At 39.7% G+C, this 17,271-nt stretch overlaps 1 protein-coding gene and 1 long non-coding RNA gene across 12 annotated transcripts in view; one reads left to right on the top strand and one right to left on the bottom strand.

Annotated features, from left to right (window-relative positions):
- Nucleotides 1–17,271, top strand: part of LEKR1 (leucine, glutamate and lysine rich 1) — a 221,482-nt gene that overhangs the window by 153,752 nt on the left and 50,459 nt on the right. The window lies entirely within an intron of this gene.
- On the bottom strand, nucleotides 3,404–9,726 carry LOC138849354 (uncharacterized). The gene is made up of 3 exons (XR_011388101.1): nucleotides 6,296–9,726; nucleotides 6,020–6,115; nucleotides 3,404–5,685 (listed from the first exon to the last, which is right to left on the bottom strand). It is a non-coding gene; the product is annotated as an uncharacterized lncRNA (long non-coding RNA).

The following is a 17,271-nucleotide window of genomic DNA, read 5'->3' as shown; positions in this document are numbered from 1 at the left end:
AGATATCTTCCCTGCATTGTTTTACTCCCAAGTACCTGCAACACCCAGGGTTGGGCCAGGCCAAAGCCAGGAACCTGGAACCCCATCCTGTGCTTCCTCATAGGTAGCAGATAGTCAAGTACTTGGGTCAGTGTCTGCTGACTTCTAGTGCATTAGCAGGAAGCTGGATTGGAAGTGGAGTCAGGATGCAACCCCAGGTGTAACCTGCTGCATCACAATACCCACTCCTAAAAAGTGACTTATAAGATGATACATAAAGGAAGAGAAGTAGAAGTTGCAGGCCAAAAGCAAGGGAAGAACTTCGCCAGTGAAGAACAGCCTGGTGAGTGCTTGAAATTAAGAGGAGGGCAGTGTGACTGGTGGCAAAGCAAGTGTGAGAAAGCCAGACAGGGGCCAAATCAAGCAGGGCCTCACAGGCCTCTGGAAGTTGGGGTAATAATTTCTGTGCAGTGAAAAGAATGGTTGAAGACAGAAGACGTGACACTGTTGAAAGATCATTCTGACTACTGCATGAAGAAGGTGTTGGTACTGGAGGCAAATCAAGACATTTACCATTTTAATAAAGGATTTTTATATATAGTTAAGCCTAAAGAACATGAGAAAAGTGAAAATCTACAGCTGTTACCTCCTGCATAGGTTACTTAAGTGTCTGTATCAAGTAGACAGTAACAAAATACACAGAATTTGCTACTGCACTGTAATCCAGTGGTTAAAAATACATCCTGAAGAACAAAAGTTCTTGGAGGCTTTTGACATTACTATTCAAACCTGCCTTGAACTTTGTTGTCATCTTCGTCGCCATCATTTTCATCATTGTCATCTTCTTATTTCTTTCTTTATTTGAAAGCAGAGTTACAAAGAGTATGGACAAAGAGACAAAGAGATCTTCCATCAGTTGGTTCATTCCCCAAATGGTCACATGGGCAGTGTTGGGCCAGGCTGATGCTAGGAGCCTGGAACTCCATCAGGGTCTCCCATGTGGATGGCAGGGACCTAAGCACTTGGGTCATCTTCCACTTCTTTCCCAGAAGCGTCAGCAGGGAATTGGATTGGGAATGACACAGCCAGCACTCAAACAGGCACTCACATGGGATGCTGACATTGCAGGAAATGCTTAACTTGCTGTGCCACAACACTGGCTGTTTGAGTCTGGGGACAACCTGTCATCCCCTTTCTCTCTCTAGTACTTCTTTCCCCCTTTCTCCTACAATCTAACAGTAGATATCACGTAGGGTTTACGCATGAACTTGACTTTTCTCTCTACTTGCTTTCCTTCAGTAAACTGACTGTGTCTCCCAGCTTTGATCTGTAGCACAGTGGGACCTCTAAATAAAGGCGTTCTGTGCCAACACTGTGGTATAGCTGGTAAAGCTGCCACCTTCAGTGCCAGCATCCCATATGGGCGCCTGTTCAAGTCCCAGCTGCTCCACTTCTGATCAGGCTCCCTGCTAATGCACCTGGGAAAGCAGCAGAGGATGGCCTAAGTACTTGGGCTCCTGCACTCACATGAGAGACCTGGGAGAAGCTCTGGGCTCCTGGCTTTGGATCAGTCCAGCTTCGGCCATGACGGCCATTGGGGAATGATAGAAGACCTCTCTCTTTGTGTCTCTTCCTCCCTCTCTAACTCTGCCTTTCAAATGAATAAATAAATCTTTAAAATAAATAAATAAATGTGTCTTGAAGCAGTTAGGAGGATGAAAGTCCCTTCAGAAGAAGCTGGGTTCAGGAAACACTTGTAATATAGAGATGCTCGATGACACCCAAGGAGATTCCATTTCAGAAGGTCCAAGCGGTGTCTAGAATCTGCTCCTTTGTAGGTCCCAACCACAGCCGTGAAGAGACTGCAGCTAACCAGGTTGCCAGATGTGCTTGTCGAAGGTCCTAGCCCACCCTGTCTAGTGCCTGTGTGCCTTGGTCAATCCAGACAGCCTCACATACCACACCCCACCTCTCTTCTCCCACCCTCCGGACAAGAGACCCTTGCTAAGGTTGCAAAACTTCCTCCATTAGTACAAAGTTAATCATGCATTGCTTTATCCCTGGCCTCCAACTGAGGAAGTTCTACAAGGAGAAGAGGTTTCACTGAAAGGAAGAGAAGTAGATCCCTTCAGATCACAGTGTTCTGCTGGCCGAGACAGTCTACCCAGCTTGATCCTATGCACAGCAGGGCTGGTGCGAGGAGTCCTGTTGTGGATGGGGAGGAATGTAGCGTGGCACAGCGATAGTGCCTGTTTCAGGCATATTGCGGGTTAAAATAGCGTCTGTGGGCTGGGCTGGTGACCTAATTTCATTTTTATGGAAAACTATTTCCATGGTAAAAATGTGTTCTAAGTTCCCTATAACAAACTTGAAGATACATTTTATCAGGACATATGTGTTTAAGCTTGAAGACTGCCTACATATAGCACTTAGAGAAATTCACTTATGCACTAGCATGTGGCCTACAGCCATGCAGCCAGAGCCCATGCTGTTTATAACTCATCCCCTTTGCAATCTCAAATGCTCTATTTTCTTGGTAAACTTCAAGGAAAACGTATAGAAAAGTACTCGCTGTCATCTGTTTGCTCATGACATGATGGGAATGCTAAAGAGTGTTGTTAGAGGGTAACTGTAGTTGTAACTAAAATTAGGTGCGAGTGCTTATGTGTAAATTATTCTGTGACATAAATAATATATGCCTACATCTCCTTGTCTGTTCTTCTACATAAGTGATTTATCTAATTGCCCCCTGCCCCCTGCTGAGGCAGACTTTCTAGGCTATAGAGAAGGACTATATCTACTTGCCTCATCCCTCCTGCATTACCTTAACTTCTCTTTTGTCTCTCTCTCTCTCATTTTTTTTTTTTACATGGAAAGCAATAAACCCTCATCCCAGAAAAATGCACAGAAAATCTAGAAAATTATATGAGAAGATTACTGGCATCTCCTGTTTTCCATATGTGGCATGCCCCCATGACCAAACAGACCCGCTTTTTCATTCTCTCTCCCCCAGCCTCTGTCCTGTCCTCTTCTACCATCCTGCTCTTTCCTCTGTGCCTCCTCTCAAGCTCTCTCACCCCAATCCACAGGATCCCCAGTCCTGGGGAGCCTCTCAGTGCTTCTGAGGCTGTTGTTTTATCTTGGCTTTGCATTCCTGGCACACAATGCTATGCAGCCTTGTGTGAAGGGTCTCCTATTCACATACCACAGAGGAAAGGGCTCATCTTCTTAGATCAGTGCAGAGCTCTGCCAAGCCAAGCCCTGAGTCCATAGGTCTGCCGCAGACAGAGGGAGCACTTTTTTCTTTTCTTTTCTTTTCTTTTTTTTCTAGGTACACATGGGTATGTGGATATTTATTTATTTATTTTTAACTTTTATTTAATAAATATAAATTTCCAAAGTACAACTTTTAGATTAGAGCAGCTATTCCCACCATTACCTCCTTCCCACCTGCAACCATCCCATCTCCCGCTCCCTCTCCCATCCCATTTACATTAAGATTCATTTTCAGTTATCTTTATATACAGAAGATCAATTTAGTATATACTGAGTAAAGATTTCAACAGTTTGCATCCACACAGATACACAAAGTGTAAAGTACTGTTTGAGTACTAGTTATACCGTTAATTCACATAGTCCAACACATTAAGGACAGAGATGCTACATAGGGAGTAAGTGCACAGTGACTCCTGTTGTTGATTTAACAATTGACACTCTTGTTTATGGCGTCAGTAATCACCCGAGGGTCTTATCATGAGGTGCCAAGGCTATGGAAGCCTCTTGAGTTCACAGACTGCAATCTTATTTAGACAAAGCCATAGTCAAAGTGGAAGTTCTCTCCTCCCTTCAGAGAAAGGTACCTCTTCTTTGATGGCTTGTTCTTTCCACTGGGATCTCACTCACAGAGATCTTTCATTTAGTTTTTTTTTGTTTTGTTTTGTTTTGTTTTTGCCAGAATGTCTTGGCTTTCCATGCCTAAAATACTCTCATGGGCTTTTTAGCCAGATCCAAATGCCTTAAGGGCTGATTCTGAGGCCAGAGTGCTGTTTAGGACATCTGCCATTCTAGAGTCTGCTGTGTATCCCACTTCCCATGTTGGATCATTCTCTCCTTTTTAATTCTATCAGTATTTGCAGACACTAGTCTTGTTTATGTGATTCCTTTGACTCTTAATCCTATCATTGTGATCAATTGTTAACTGAAATTGATCACTTGGACTAGTGAGATGGCATTGGTACATGCCACCTTGATGGGATTGAATTGGAATCCCCTGGCACGTTTCTAACTACCGTTTGGGGCAAGTCCGATTGAGCAGGTGCCGAACTGTACATCTCTTCCCTCTCTTATTCCCACTCATATTTAACAGGGGTCACTTTTCAGTTAAATTTAAACACCTAAGAATAATTGTGTGTTAATTAAAGAGTTCAACAAATAGTATTAAGTAGAACAAAAAAAAAATACTAAAAGGAATAAATTAGTAAGTTGTTTCTCAACAGTCAGGACAAGGGCTGATCAAATCATTGTTTTTCATAGTGTCCATTTCACTTCAACAGGTTTCCTTTTAGGTGCTCAGTTAGTTGTCACCAATCAGGGAGAACATATGATATTTGTCCCTTTGGGACTTGCTTAATTCACTCAGCATAATGTTTTCCAGATTCCTCCATTTTGTTGCAAATGACTGGATTTCATTGTTTTTGACTGCTGTATGGTATTCTATAGAGTACATGTCCCATAATTTCTTTATCCAGTCTTCTGTTGACGGGCATTTGGGTTGGTTCCAGGTCTTAGCTATTGTGAATTGAGCTGCAATAAACATTAAGGTGCAGACAGCTTTTATTTGCCAATTTAATTTCCTCTGGGTAAATTCCAAGGAGTGGGATGGCTGGGTTGAATGGTAGGGTTATATTCAGGTTTCTGAGGAAACTCCAAACTGACTTCCATAGTGGCTTTACCAGTTTGCATTCCCACCAACAGTGGGTTAGTGTCCTTTTTTCCCCACATCCTCGCCAGCATCTGTTGTTGGTAGATTTCTGTAAGTGAGCCATTCTAACCAGGGTGAGGTGAAACCTCATTGTGGTTTTGATTTGCATTTCCCTGATGGCTAGTGATCCAGAACATTTTTTCATATGTCTGTTGGCCATTTGGATTTTCTTCTTTTGAAAAATGTCAGTTGAGGTCCTTGGCCCATCTCTTAAGTGAGTTGTTTGTTTTGTTGTTTTGGAGTTTCTTGATCTCTTTGTAGATTCTGGTTATTAATCCTTTATCGGTTGTATAGTTTGCAAATATTTTTTCCCATTCTGTCGGTTGCCTGTTCACTTTCCTGAGTGTTTCTTTTGCAGTACAGAAACTTCTCGATTTGATTAATCCCAATTGTTAATTTTGGCTTTGACTGCCTGTGCCCCTGGAGTCTTTTCCAAGAAGTCTTTGCCTGTGCCTATATCATGCAGGGTTTCTCTGATGTTCTCTAATAATTTGATGGTGTCGGGTCATAGATTTAGATCTTTAATCCATGTTGAGTGGATTTTTGTGTAAGATGTAAGGTAGGGGTCTTGCTTCATGCTTCTGCACGTGGAAATCCAGTTTTCCCAACACCATTTGTTGAATAGACTGTCCTTAGAGGGAGCACTTTTTTTCTAATTCACACAGTGGAGAAAGCGTTCTCAAATGTTCACAAAGGCACTGGCATGGTAGAGCTGTGGCCCTCACCTAGAAAACAATTGTCATTTCTCATATTTACATATAAGAACGCCAAGGTTAACCCAGGCCAAATTTCTTACCCAGGGTCACATTGTTGGCAAAGACAGAAATCAAGCTCTGTCATGTCTGGCCTTGTAACTCATATTCCCTTCTCTACAGTTGGCACAATTCCCTCAGGATTTGTGTGCAAGGGCTAAGTTTGGTGAGCTTCACTGAGTGTGATTTCTCTTTCTCAACTGTGTTGTAACACTTCTTCAGGAGACTAACAGCCCTGCAGGAAGCAGAAAAAAACCTGGCCTACCTACTTAGTGTCCTCTCTCCCTCCCTTCCAGTTCCTACCCACCGAGGCCTGCAGGGTTCTTCCATTCACTCAGTCACTGTGAGATGGCATCTTCAGCTCTCCAGGGCTTTGGCAAATCAAAAGTAGAACTGGATCTTTCTATTGAAAACAGAATAAAAACATTTCACAACCGCTTTCTAAAAGAAGAGAAACTCAGTGTTTATTGACTTTAATAAGGCTTTCATAGTTTCATGAAAGCCAGACCCAGTGGCAAGTGATTAGAGGTGTCTAGTATTAGAAACGAGAAAGAATTCAGAAGCAATGTATAGATGCTGTCACCTTGTGATAGTGTGGATTAGTGTAAAAAGACTGGACTTTGGACTGAGGCAAACATCGATTTGAATCTCAGCTTGACCAGTGTCAAGCTTGAGCAACGTAATCTCTTCAAAGCTCCTTTTCCATACCTGTAAAATGAGCATATTGACAATAGCTATGTCCTGGTAAATGTTAAGGCATTTGATATTGTACCTAGTAGGCTGCAGTTACTCAGAAAGTAATACTGGTTCCCTTTGTTTTTACCTCTTTAATTTGCTAACCCCTTAAAGCATCATATCCTATTAATTTTTATATCCTACACTGGCCACATAGATATTCAATAAATATCTGTTAGATTCAATATTATCTGCTTTACTCATAAAGTTATAAAGATTCATCCTTGGAATAATTCAACTTGGATGCTACCCTATTGTTTAAAGCATTATGAATTATGAAATGAATGTATTATTCTAAAATAATAACACTTATCAGTCCCCCCCCCCAAGACTCACCTCTTTCTCTGATTTGCTATCCAACAACAGCTCTTAGAATAAGAGGCTTGCCAAACTTCTTGTGATATCACATACTTACTGCTTTTAATGGAGGGAAGAGTTGTGGTAAATCAAAATTATCTCTTTGATTGACAACGTGAGGACATCTCTAAAAGAACAACTTGCGAAACACGATTTAAAGCTGTTGTTTTGGCATCATGGTTTGACATTTGTTTGCAGCTACATTTTTAAATACAATTAAGAGAATTTAGATCTTTTACATGTAAATAAAAAATTGAGTTCTCATTTCCCTTTAAGTCTTGTTAAAATAAATACTCTTAACTGTGAGTGGAATCCTAATTTGCCTATTGGGCCAGTTCCAAAAATGTTATTTTTTAAAATATCAGTGAAATTTCAGGGTACAATGTCACAGGCAGCCACAACTCCCTCTGAGATATGCAAAGCAAAGGCAGCACCCCATACTACAGAGAGCCCTGCATTGGCATAAGCTTGAGCTGGCTTTCTCCCTTATGAATTATGTCAGCTTAGGTGCTCATCTACCACTCAAGTCTTTATTTCTTCTAAAAACAAAGGAATTATAACAACATATATCTAGAATCAATAAGAAAGAGGGGTGGGCGTTATGGTGCAGTGGGTTAAGCCACTGCTTGTGATGCCTGCATCTTATGGTAGTGTCAGTTCAAGTCCTGGCTACTCTGCTTCAATCCAGCTTCCTGCTAATGTGCCTGGGAAGCAGCAGATGATGGCTAAAGTACTTTTGCCCATGCCACCCACGTGGGAGACCTGGATGGAGTTCCAGGCTCCTGGTTTTGGCCTGACCCAATTCTGGCTATTGTGGCCATTGGAGAAGTAAACGAGCAGATGAAAGATATCTCTCTCTGTGGCTCTGTCACTCTATCTTTCAAATAAATAAAAAAAAAAAAAAGAAAGAAAAAAAAAGACGAGTGGTAAGTACCAGGATTCTAGATCCCTAGAGGGAAAGTTGGTGTTTTAAAAATAAGAAGAAGAAGAAACAACAAGAATCATTGTATCCCAGAGCCTAATATTGTGCCTGACATATAATAGATGCTCAATAAATGGATGGATGGCTAGATGGGAATCAACTGAATTCCAGTCGAACAACTGATTACAGGATTTAAAACTGGGGAGTTAGTTCCTGGTTTTTCTCTCAGGCCCAGAGAGTTTATCACTGACAAAACCAGAGCTGGGAGTAGAATGCAAACTCCCAGATTCTAATAGTGATCTTCTTTGTTAGAGTCTTGGTAAAATTCAAATTTAAGACTTAAATCTGTGTTATTTCCTATAATTCTAAAGCATTGACATCGCTAGAACTGGTTCTGAAGAGGAAGTCAGATGGCTGAACAGCTGCACATTTTCAGCTTTTTATAACAAGAAAAAAATGTGGCCTATGCCTTTACAATTAACGTTTTATTTCTTGTAATTCATCTAGATTTCTGGCAAAGAGTCCTACTAGAGTCCGAGTTGGCCCTTTTAGAGTCTTTCAACACAGGATTGCTCTCTCTTTATCAGCATCTTAAATTGGTTTTGTAATCTTTAACAATGTGTGAGCCTTTCCATGTGTGCGTACTATACAAGTGTGGCTTTTATTTTTGGAATCAGGATTATCTTTTCACACATATAATCGTCTCTGTATACATTACTCACTGCCCATTCCCTTCTAATCAAGAACAGTGAGTATGTATAATGTCACATATAATTATTCTTCCTGCTTTGTCCCATTAAAGAGTTACACTGAAGACTTCTTAGATTCAGAAACTGAGGCTCAGCAGGAAATCAAAGAGATATAAAAGTCCTTCCTAATTTCTGTAACCATGATATCAAGCAAAATTACCATCACAGATGCACAGTCATGTTTTTCTAGCAATTTATACTTTGTGGAAGTACCATATCAAACTTAATAATTCTTTGAAAATTCAGTGAATAATCACTTCCTTCACATTGTTTGAAACCTGGCCTAATATATTTTAGCCATCATAATCTACTACCCTTTTACATTTTGTGTTCTGAAAGGCTACATATAACAGCAGTGATTTGTACTGGGCCCATTAGAGGAATGAATATGGAATAGGTTCTACTTTTCATAGTTTCAACGTTGTAACTATCACCAGGACACTGAAATTCAAGCACCTCAAATATTCAGCATCATCTCCTTTATAGAAAAGGTAACTTCTAATGCATAAACAGGCACCATCTGGAAATGTTCATTGGAATTCTCTATCAGTAAGAACTCTTTTCAAACAGGATCCGGTTTTAAGAAATAGAATGGATCATATTGCCAGGACTCTGCTGTCTGGCCACTCCTAACAAGTGTACGGCCATCCACATCCCTTGTACTACCCTGAAATTTTGAAAACCAGGTAAAGCTCTACTTTATTTCCATTGACTGCTGTTCCCTATCTTGGTCAAGTTTACTATTACAAAATCAAGATTCCAAAAGGGCTGGTTCCCTTCAGAAGCTCAAGAAAAGAACACATTCCTTACCTCTTCCAACATTTACAGGATGTCAGCTTTCATTAGCTCCTAGTCCTTTGAATCCAGCTTTCATTATCATGTCACCTCCCCACACATTAACCCGCTTGCCTCCCTTTTGGTTCCACCCTTGTAATTTCATTTAGAGCCCATCCAGGCAATGCTAAATAATTTGTCCATCTCAAGATCCTTAATTTAATCACATCTACAAAGTCTCTTTTGCCAAAAAAGTTAACATGTTCACAGTTTCTGATGTGAACATCCATGTTGGTAATTATTTAGCAAAACACAACTGTGGTAAGTTAAAGATGTTTACTATCAACCCTATAGCATCTACTATATGAAAACTAAATGGAATTACAGTTATAAACCAACAAAGGAGATAAGATATGTACAAATTCCAAAAGAAGACAGAAAAAGAAAGCAAAGGGAACAAAGAGCAGATGACCCAAATGGAAGAAAAAAAAAAAACAGCAAAGTGATAGATTTAAGTCTGACCATATCAATAATTACATTAAATATCAATTATTTAAGTATTAACAGACTAAAGGCAGAGGTTATCAGATTATAAATGAAAAATAAGATCCAGATAGATACATTTTGTCTACAGGAAACTTCTTTAAATATAAAGATACAATAGGTTTAAAGTTAAAAGAAAGGAAAAGTATATATAATGCTGACCCTAATTTAAAAAGAAAAAATTAGATTGGGTCCATTAATATCAGACAAATATTTAAGAACAAAAATATTATCAGAAATAAAGAAGTTCACTTCATTCACCAGGAGAACTTACTACATGTTTATGAATCTGAATGTAGAACTGTAAGAAGTAGACAGATCCTCAATTATTGTTAGAGATTTCAATAATTCTCCCTCAAAAATTGGTAAAAACGAGCAGATGAAAAAATTAGTCAAGTTACAGAAGACTTAAACTTTATAATCAATCAACTTCACTTAATTTAAATTTACACATTTCACTCCCAACAGTACAATACACATTTTCTCTCCAGAGGATATACAGATAATTCACCAAGATAGACCATTTAATTGGGCCATGAAACACAGTCAAACAAATTTCAAGGGATTCAAATCATATGAAGTGTATTCTCTGGTCACAGTGTAATTAAGTTAGAAATTAAATACAGAAAAAGTCTCTGGAAAACTCTCTAAACACTTATCAACTCTTATAATAATTCTAAAGACAGTGGTCAAGTAAACTATCAAAAGAGAAATTAGAAAATATTCTGCACTAAATAAAATGAAAATATTAAGATTTATGGGATGCCATTAATACAAAACTTAGGGGCAAATGTATAGCAGTAAATGTGAAAAAAAAATTCAACTTCTACCTTAATGAAATAGAGAAATAGCAAAATAAAATCTAAAGTAAGCAAGTACGTCAAGAATACCTGAGCACTAATGAATAGAAAACAAAAACAAAGGAGACTGTCAAGGAAGCAGAAGTCTGTTTCTTTGAAGAGATCAGTAAGATTAGTAAGTCTCAAGGTGGACTTATCAGGAAAAAAAAAATTCTAAATTGCTAATATCAGAAACGATAAAGGTGACATTACTGTAGATTCCTGAGATATTAAAATGATAATAAAGGATTATGACAAGCTTACATCATTGAATTTGATAACAACTCTGATGAAGTGAACCTTATTTTTGAAACACAGACTCAAAGCTGATTAAAGAAGAAATAGATATCCTGAATAGCCCTGTGTCTTTCAAAAAAATTGATTTTGTAGTTTTAATATCTTCCTGTAAAGAAAATTTCAAGACTAGATTTCACCAAGCATTTAAGGAAGAAACAATACTAATTATGCTCAAACTCTTCCTGAAAATTGGATAATAAAACATAATGCACAACTTAATTTGTGAAGCCAGCACTACCCTGATACTTAAACATGACAGAGATTACAAGAAAAATAATAGAACAACATCCCTCATGAGCATAGTCACAAAAATTCTAAGTAACTTAGAAAATTGAATCTGATAAAGTATAAAAAGGAAATAAATCATGAATAAAATAAAATTATCACAGGAATATAGGATTGTGTTAACATTAAAATCAATATTAAATATGTTAAACTATAAAAACTATGTCAATAGAATCAGAAAATTACTTGATAAAAACATCTATTCATAATTTTTTAAAAAATCTTAAGAGAATAGCACTAGAGGGTGACTTCATCAAACTAATACACACATCTTCAAAAACCTATAGATAACATCATGCCCAATATTGAAAAACTACATGCTTTCCTCCTAAGATCAAGACCAGGAAAAGGATATTTACTATCAACACTTGGATTCAACATTATGCAAAGGACCTAGAATATCCAAAATAACATTAAAAAAACTTTTCAATTATCAAAAAATCAAAGTCCCCATCTGATTTCAAGATTAATTGTGCATCTACAAATAATAAAGATGGTGTGCAGGTTCTAGTCCCGGTTGGGGCACCAGATTCTGTCCCGGTTGCCCCTCTTCCAGGCCAGCTCTCTGCTGTGGCCAGGGAGTGCAGTGGAGGATGGCCCAAGTCCTTGGGCCCTGCACCCCATGGGAGACCAGGAGAAGTACCTGGCTCCTGCCATCGGATCAGCGTGATGTGCCAGCCACAGTGCACCGGCCGTTGGAGGGTGAACCAACAGCAAAGGAAGACCTTTCTCTCTGTCTCTCTCTCTCACTGTCCACTCTGCCTGTCAAAAACAAAACAAAACAAACAAACAAACAAAAAAACACCAAAAGGAAATCTTCTGCAGTTCTAACAGTAAGTAAGATTTTCCAGAATGAGGACATTTATAATTTGGGGGAAAAGATACTTGAACAAAATAGAGAACCCAGAAATAAAAACACAGTCAATTCATTCTCTACTTGGGAGCCAAAGCAATTCATTGGCAAAATGACAGTTGTTGTTAACCAATGGCAAAAAATGAACTCTGATTCATGCTTTGAAATATATACCAGATATATGATAGAGCCAAATATTGAACATAAAACCATAAAGCTTCTAGAAGAAAACAGAAGAAAATCTCTGTAACCTTGAGTTAGGCAAAGACTTTTTTTGAGTCAACATCAAAAGCACAATCCATGAAGAAAAAGAACCCTGATAAATCAGACTTGATCAGAATGAAAAAGTTGTTCTTCAAAAGACACTATTAAGAGAATGAAAAGACAAGCTATAATACTTTTTTTAAAAAATATTTCATTTATTTATTTGACAAGTAGAGTTACATACAGTGAGAGGGAGAGACAGTGAGAAAGGTCTTCCATCTACTGGTTCACTCCCCAAATTGCTGCAATAGCTAGAGCTGGGCCAATCTGAAGCCAGGAGCCAGGATCCTCCTCTGGGTCTCCCATGCAGGTGCAGAGGCCCAAGCACTTAGGCCATCTTCTACTGCTTTCCCAGGCCATCAGCAGAGAGCCGGATCTGAAGAGGAACAGCCGGGACTAGAACTGGTGCCCATGTGGGATGCCGGTGCCATAGGCAGAGGATTAACCTACTGTGCCATAGCACTGGTCCCCATAATACATTTTCAAAAATGTGTCTCATAAAGGACTTGCTTTTAGAATATATAAAGAACTTTTGAAAGTCAGTAATATGAAGATAAAGAAGGTAACAACAACAACAACAAAAGCAAAAGACTTGAGCAGATACTTCACCAAAGAAGATATAAGATGGCTAATAAGCACATAAAAGGATGCTCAGTATCACTTGTTGTAAGAGAAAAACAAATTAAATCCATAGTGAGAAGGGGCCCACACTGTGGCACAGCAGGTTAAAGCCCCGGCCTGAAGCACTGCCATCCCATATGGGCACCAGTTCGAGTGGGCACCCGCTACACCACTTCCTATCCAGCTGCCTGCTAACGCACCTGGGGAAACAACACAGGATGGCCCAAGTCCTTGGGCCCCTGCATCCACATGGGAGACCCGGAAGAAGCTCCTGGCTCCTGGCTTCGGAACGGTGCGGCTCTGGGCATTGCAGCCATCTGGGGAGTGAACCAGCGGATGGAAAACCTCTCTCTCTGTCTCTACCTCTCTCTGTAACTCTGTCTTTCAAATAAATAAAAAATAAATCTTTTTTAAAAAAAAGATATAGAGGAACTAGAACTCTCATACCCTGCTGGTGGGAAGGTAAAATGGTCCAACTTCCTTGGAAAGCAATTTAGAAGTTTCTTTAAAAATTAAATATACATGTACTTTGTTACCCAGCCATTTCACTCTTACATATTTATTCAAAGGAAATAAAAGTACATGTCCATACAAAAATTTGTACACAGATTTTTAAAAAAGATTTATTTATATATTTGAAAGAGTTACACAGAGAGAGAAGGAGAGAGAGAGAAAGAAAGAGAGAGATCTTCCATTCGCTGGTTCACTTCCCAATTGGCTGCAACGGCTGGAGCTGGGCTGATCCAAAGCCAGAAGTCAGGAGCTTCTTCCAGGTCTGCCATGCGGGTTCTGGGGCCCAAGCACTTAGGCCATCTTCTACTGCTTTCCCAGGCCATAGCAGAGAGCTGGATCAGAAGTGGAGCAGCTGGAACTTGAACCGGCGCCCATATGGGATGCCGGCACCACAGGTGGTGGCTTTACCCACTAAACCACAGCACTGGCCGCTGTATATAGATATTGATAGCAACTTTATTTGTAATGGTTGAAATGTGTGCAACAACCTAAATGTTCATCAACAGTGAATAACCTATTTATCAACAATGAATAAAAAAAATTGTGGTTTATCTGTACAATGGCATACTACTCAGAAACAAAAATGAAAGAACTATCGCTACAGCATGTATAATAACATGGATGAATCTAACGATAGTTATGCTAAGTAAAAAAAAAAATCTGAGTGATTCATACATGGATAGATGAGCAGATCTGAAAATGCAAACCAGTCCAAAATGACAGAAAGCAAGTCACTGATTACTGATTACCTTGGAGGTGAGGGAGACAAGCGTGAGACAAAGGAGCATCCCCTCCCAACATCATCTTTGGACCAGAAGGAAGTTGAGAACGCTGTGTGTTTCCCAAAAGGGAGCAATCTTCAATGTTCTCTTCTGATGTGGCCAAGCTGGATAATGAAAAAGAAGCATAACTTGCTTGTAAAGGAAAGCCATGAACCATGGTGAAAACTGAACTGGGAAATTAGGGGGAAAAAAATCCATAGTCTAAGCAGGAGTACTCTTCTCTGGGCTAGGCTTCCACAGGGCTGTCAGAGTCAGGGCAGACTCCACTGGTGCCAGGTCACTCGAGTACTGACTTGTTCTTCCAAATGTCAGTGATAGAAGTGGTATACTCCAATTCTAAGCAGAAGTTTTAAGAGATCCCATCTTTTACAATTTTCTTTTTTTGTCTGCCGCAAAAACAGCATTCCCAGGTAAGAATTTGCTCCTTGAGCTGTATCCTGGATAAAAATGTGGAGCAAAGCAGCAGATGACACATCATAATAAAAGGGAAAAAAAAAAAAAAACAAGCTCTATTATTGAAAGCCACTGAGACAATTTAAGTTTGAGATATTTCTAAAGTAAAGTGGAGCTCTCAGGGTTGGGAATAGGAGACAGGCAGGGAAGTTGGATACATAAGGCAGATGCTAAGGCAATAGATCTGAACTAGAGGTAAAATTTGGGAGTGGTCAGCATCTAGATTGCATTTGAGAAGATGAATCTGCAAAGGAGACAAGAACAGCCAGGACCTTGATGGAAAGCCACAAGTGACTTGAATATGGTCCTACTTATACTCTTCTTTTTCTTGGTTTCTTTTGCTTTGCTTCCTTTTCTTCAGCCTAGAGATTGCTGTGCAAACATCAGAGTCCACTGGTTCTGTCATATACTTGAAAAGATCAATCTTCTTTTTACATTTGTTGGATTCTGTGCTCCATTTGCCCTGTGACCCTGCCTTACTAATTCACCTCTGTATATCCAGAGCTGGATGACACTGCCTTGTCCATAGAGGACTCTCACCCTCACCACTCAGCAAAGAGAACCGCGACTGCCCTGCCCAGTTCTTCATCACCTTCTCTTTCCTGCACGTATCCATTCTGCTCTGTGTTCAGGCTTTGTCAATACTGTTCCAATGTAAATAGCCATAAATATGGATTCATACAAAGTTTATATAGATTTAAAGTGTAAAGAAGTTTAACATAATGAACATATGTATATCAACCACTTGGTTTAGGAAAAAGAACTGTACCATTAGCTTTGAAGTCTCTATCGATTTCTCCCCCAGTGGCATCCAAGTCTGTCCTTCCTCAGAAGTAAAGACCAACCTGCATTTTGTGATTCTCAACAACCTGAAATTAGAAGGGAAACTCCTGCTGGCACCATGGCTCACTAGGCTAATCCTCTGCCTGCAGCGCCGGCACACTGGGTTCTAGTCCCAGTTGGGGCGCTGGATTCTGTCCCAGTTGCTCCTCTTACAGTCCAGCTCTCTGCTGTGGCCTGGGAGTGCAGTGGAGGATGGCCCAAGTCCTTGGGTCCTGCACCCCATGGGAGACCAGGAGAAGCACCAGGCTCCTGGCTTCGGATCGGCACAGTGTGCCAGCCGTGGCGGCCTTTGGAGGGTGAACCAATGGCAAAAGGAAGACCTTTCTCTCTGTCTCTCTCACTAACTCTGCCTGTCAAAAAAAAAGGGGGGGGGGAATTCCTGAACCCATCTATTAAACAAAGAGCATCTATAAAATCCTATAGATAACATCCGTTGTGTTGTTGATTTTCTCTATACTTGTATATTTCTATTCCTAAAAAAAAGTTAGATTTGCATACCTTTTATCTTCATAATGACAAAATCATACTTTATATAGTATTCTGTGATTGGTTATTTATGCTCAATATTATATTCCTGTTATTTGTCTGTGATGTTACATGTAGCTGAAAATCATTCATTGATTCTTTCATCTGGACTGTATTCTAGCATGCAGCACAATTTATTTTCTATTTTCTATTTGCTTTAGCTATATTCTGTAGGTTGTGGTATGTAGCAATTTCTTTATTGTTCAATTCTAGGTATATTTAAAAACACTGTATTCTTTTATTTGCCCCATGAGTCATTCAGTTACACATTTAGAAAACTTTTTAAGGACCAGTGTCATGGCATAGTGAGGTAAGCCACTGCCTGCAATGCTGGAACCCTCTGCGGGCACCCATTTGAGTCCCGTTTGCTCTACTTCTGATCCAGCCCCTTGCTAATGCACCTGGGAAGGCAGCGGAAGATGGTCCAACTCCTTGGGCCCCTGCACCCATGTGGGAAACCTGGATGAAGCTCCTGACTCTTGGCTTCGGCCTGGTCCAGCCCCAGCTGTTGTGGTCATTTGGGGAGTGAACCAATAGATGGAAGATCTTTCTCTCTCTCTCTCTCTCTCTCTCTCTCTCTCTCTGTAACTCTACCTTTCCAATAAATAAATCTTTAAAAATGTTTTAGAAATACATGAGCATATTTTATTTATCTTTTGTTACTAATATCTTTTTCACAAAATATAAATTATAAGTAGAAACATAATGTAAAGCATGTTTATAATTTTTTATTTTTTAGTTACCACATTAAAAGGGTAAAACTAAGCAGGTAAAATCAATCTTTTTTAAAGATTTATTTATTCATTCATTTATTTGAAAGGCAGAGTTACAGGGAGAGAGAGAGAGAGACAGAGAGAGTGAGAGAGAGACAGATATCTTCCATTTACTGACTCATTCCCCAAATGGCTACAACGGCTGGATCTGAGCTAGGACAAAGCCAAGGGCCTGGAACTCTATCTGGGTTTCCTACATGGGCAGCAGGGGCCCAAGTACTTGGCCCATCTTGCCCTGCTTTTCCAAGAACATTAACAAGGAACTGGATCAGAAGTGAAGCAACCAAGACTCAAACCAGCACTAATATGCAATGCCAGCATTGCAGGTACTGGCTTAACCCGCTGATCCACATCACAAGGTCAGGTAAAATCAATCTTAATCATGTATTTTGTTTAACCCAATACATCCAAAACTTCATTTAAATATGTAA

The sequence above is a fragment of the Oryctolagus cuniculus genome, chromosome 4 (genome assembly GCF_964237555.1).
Source record: "Oryctolagus cuniculus chromosome 4, mOryCun1.1, whole genome shotgun sequence".
Lineage (NCBI taxonomy): Eukaryota > Metazoa > Chordata > Mammalia > Lagomorpha > Leporidae > Oryctolagus > Oryctolagus cuniculus.
The sequence above is the reverse complement of the archived record's forward strand: the minus strand, read 5'-3'. Positions and strand labels throughout refer to the sequence as shown.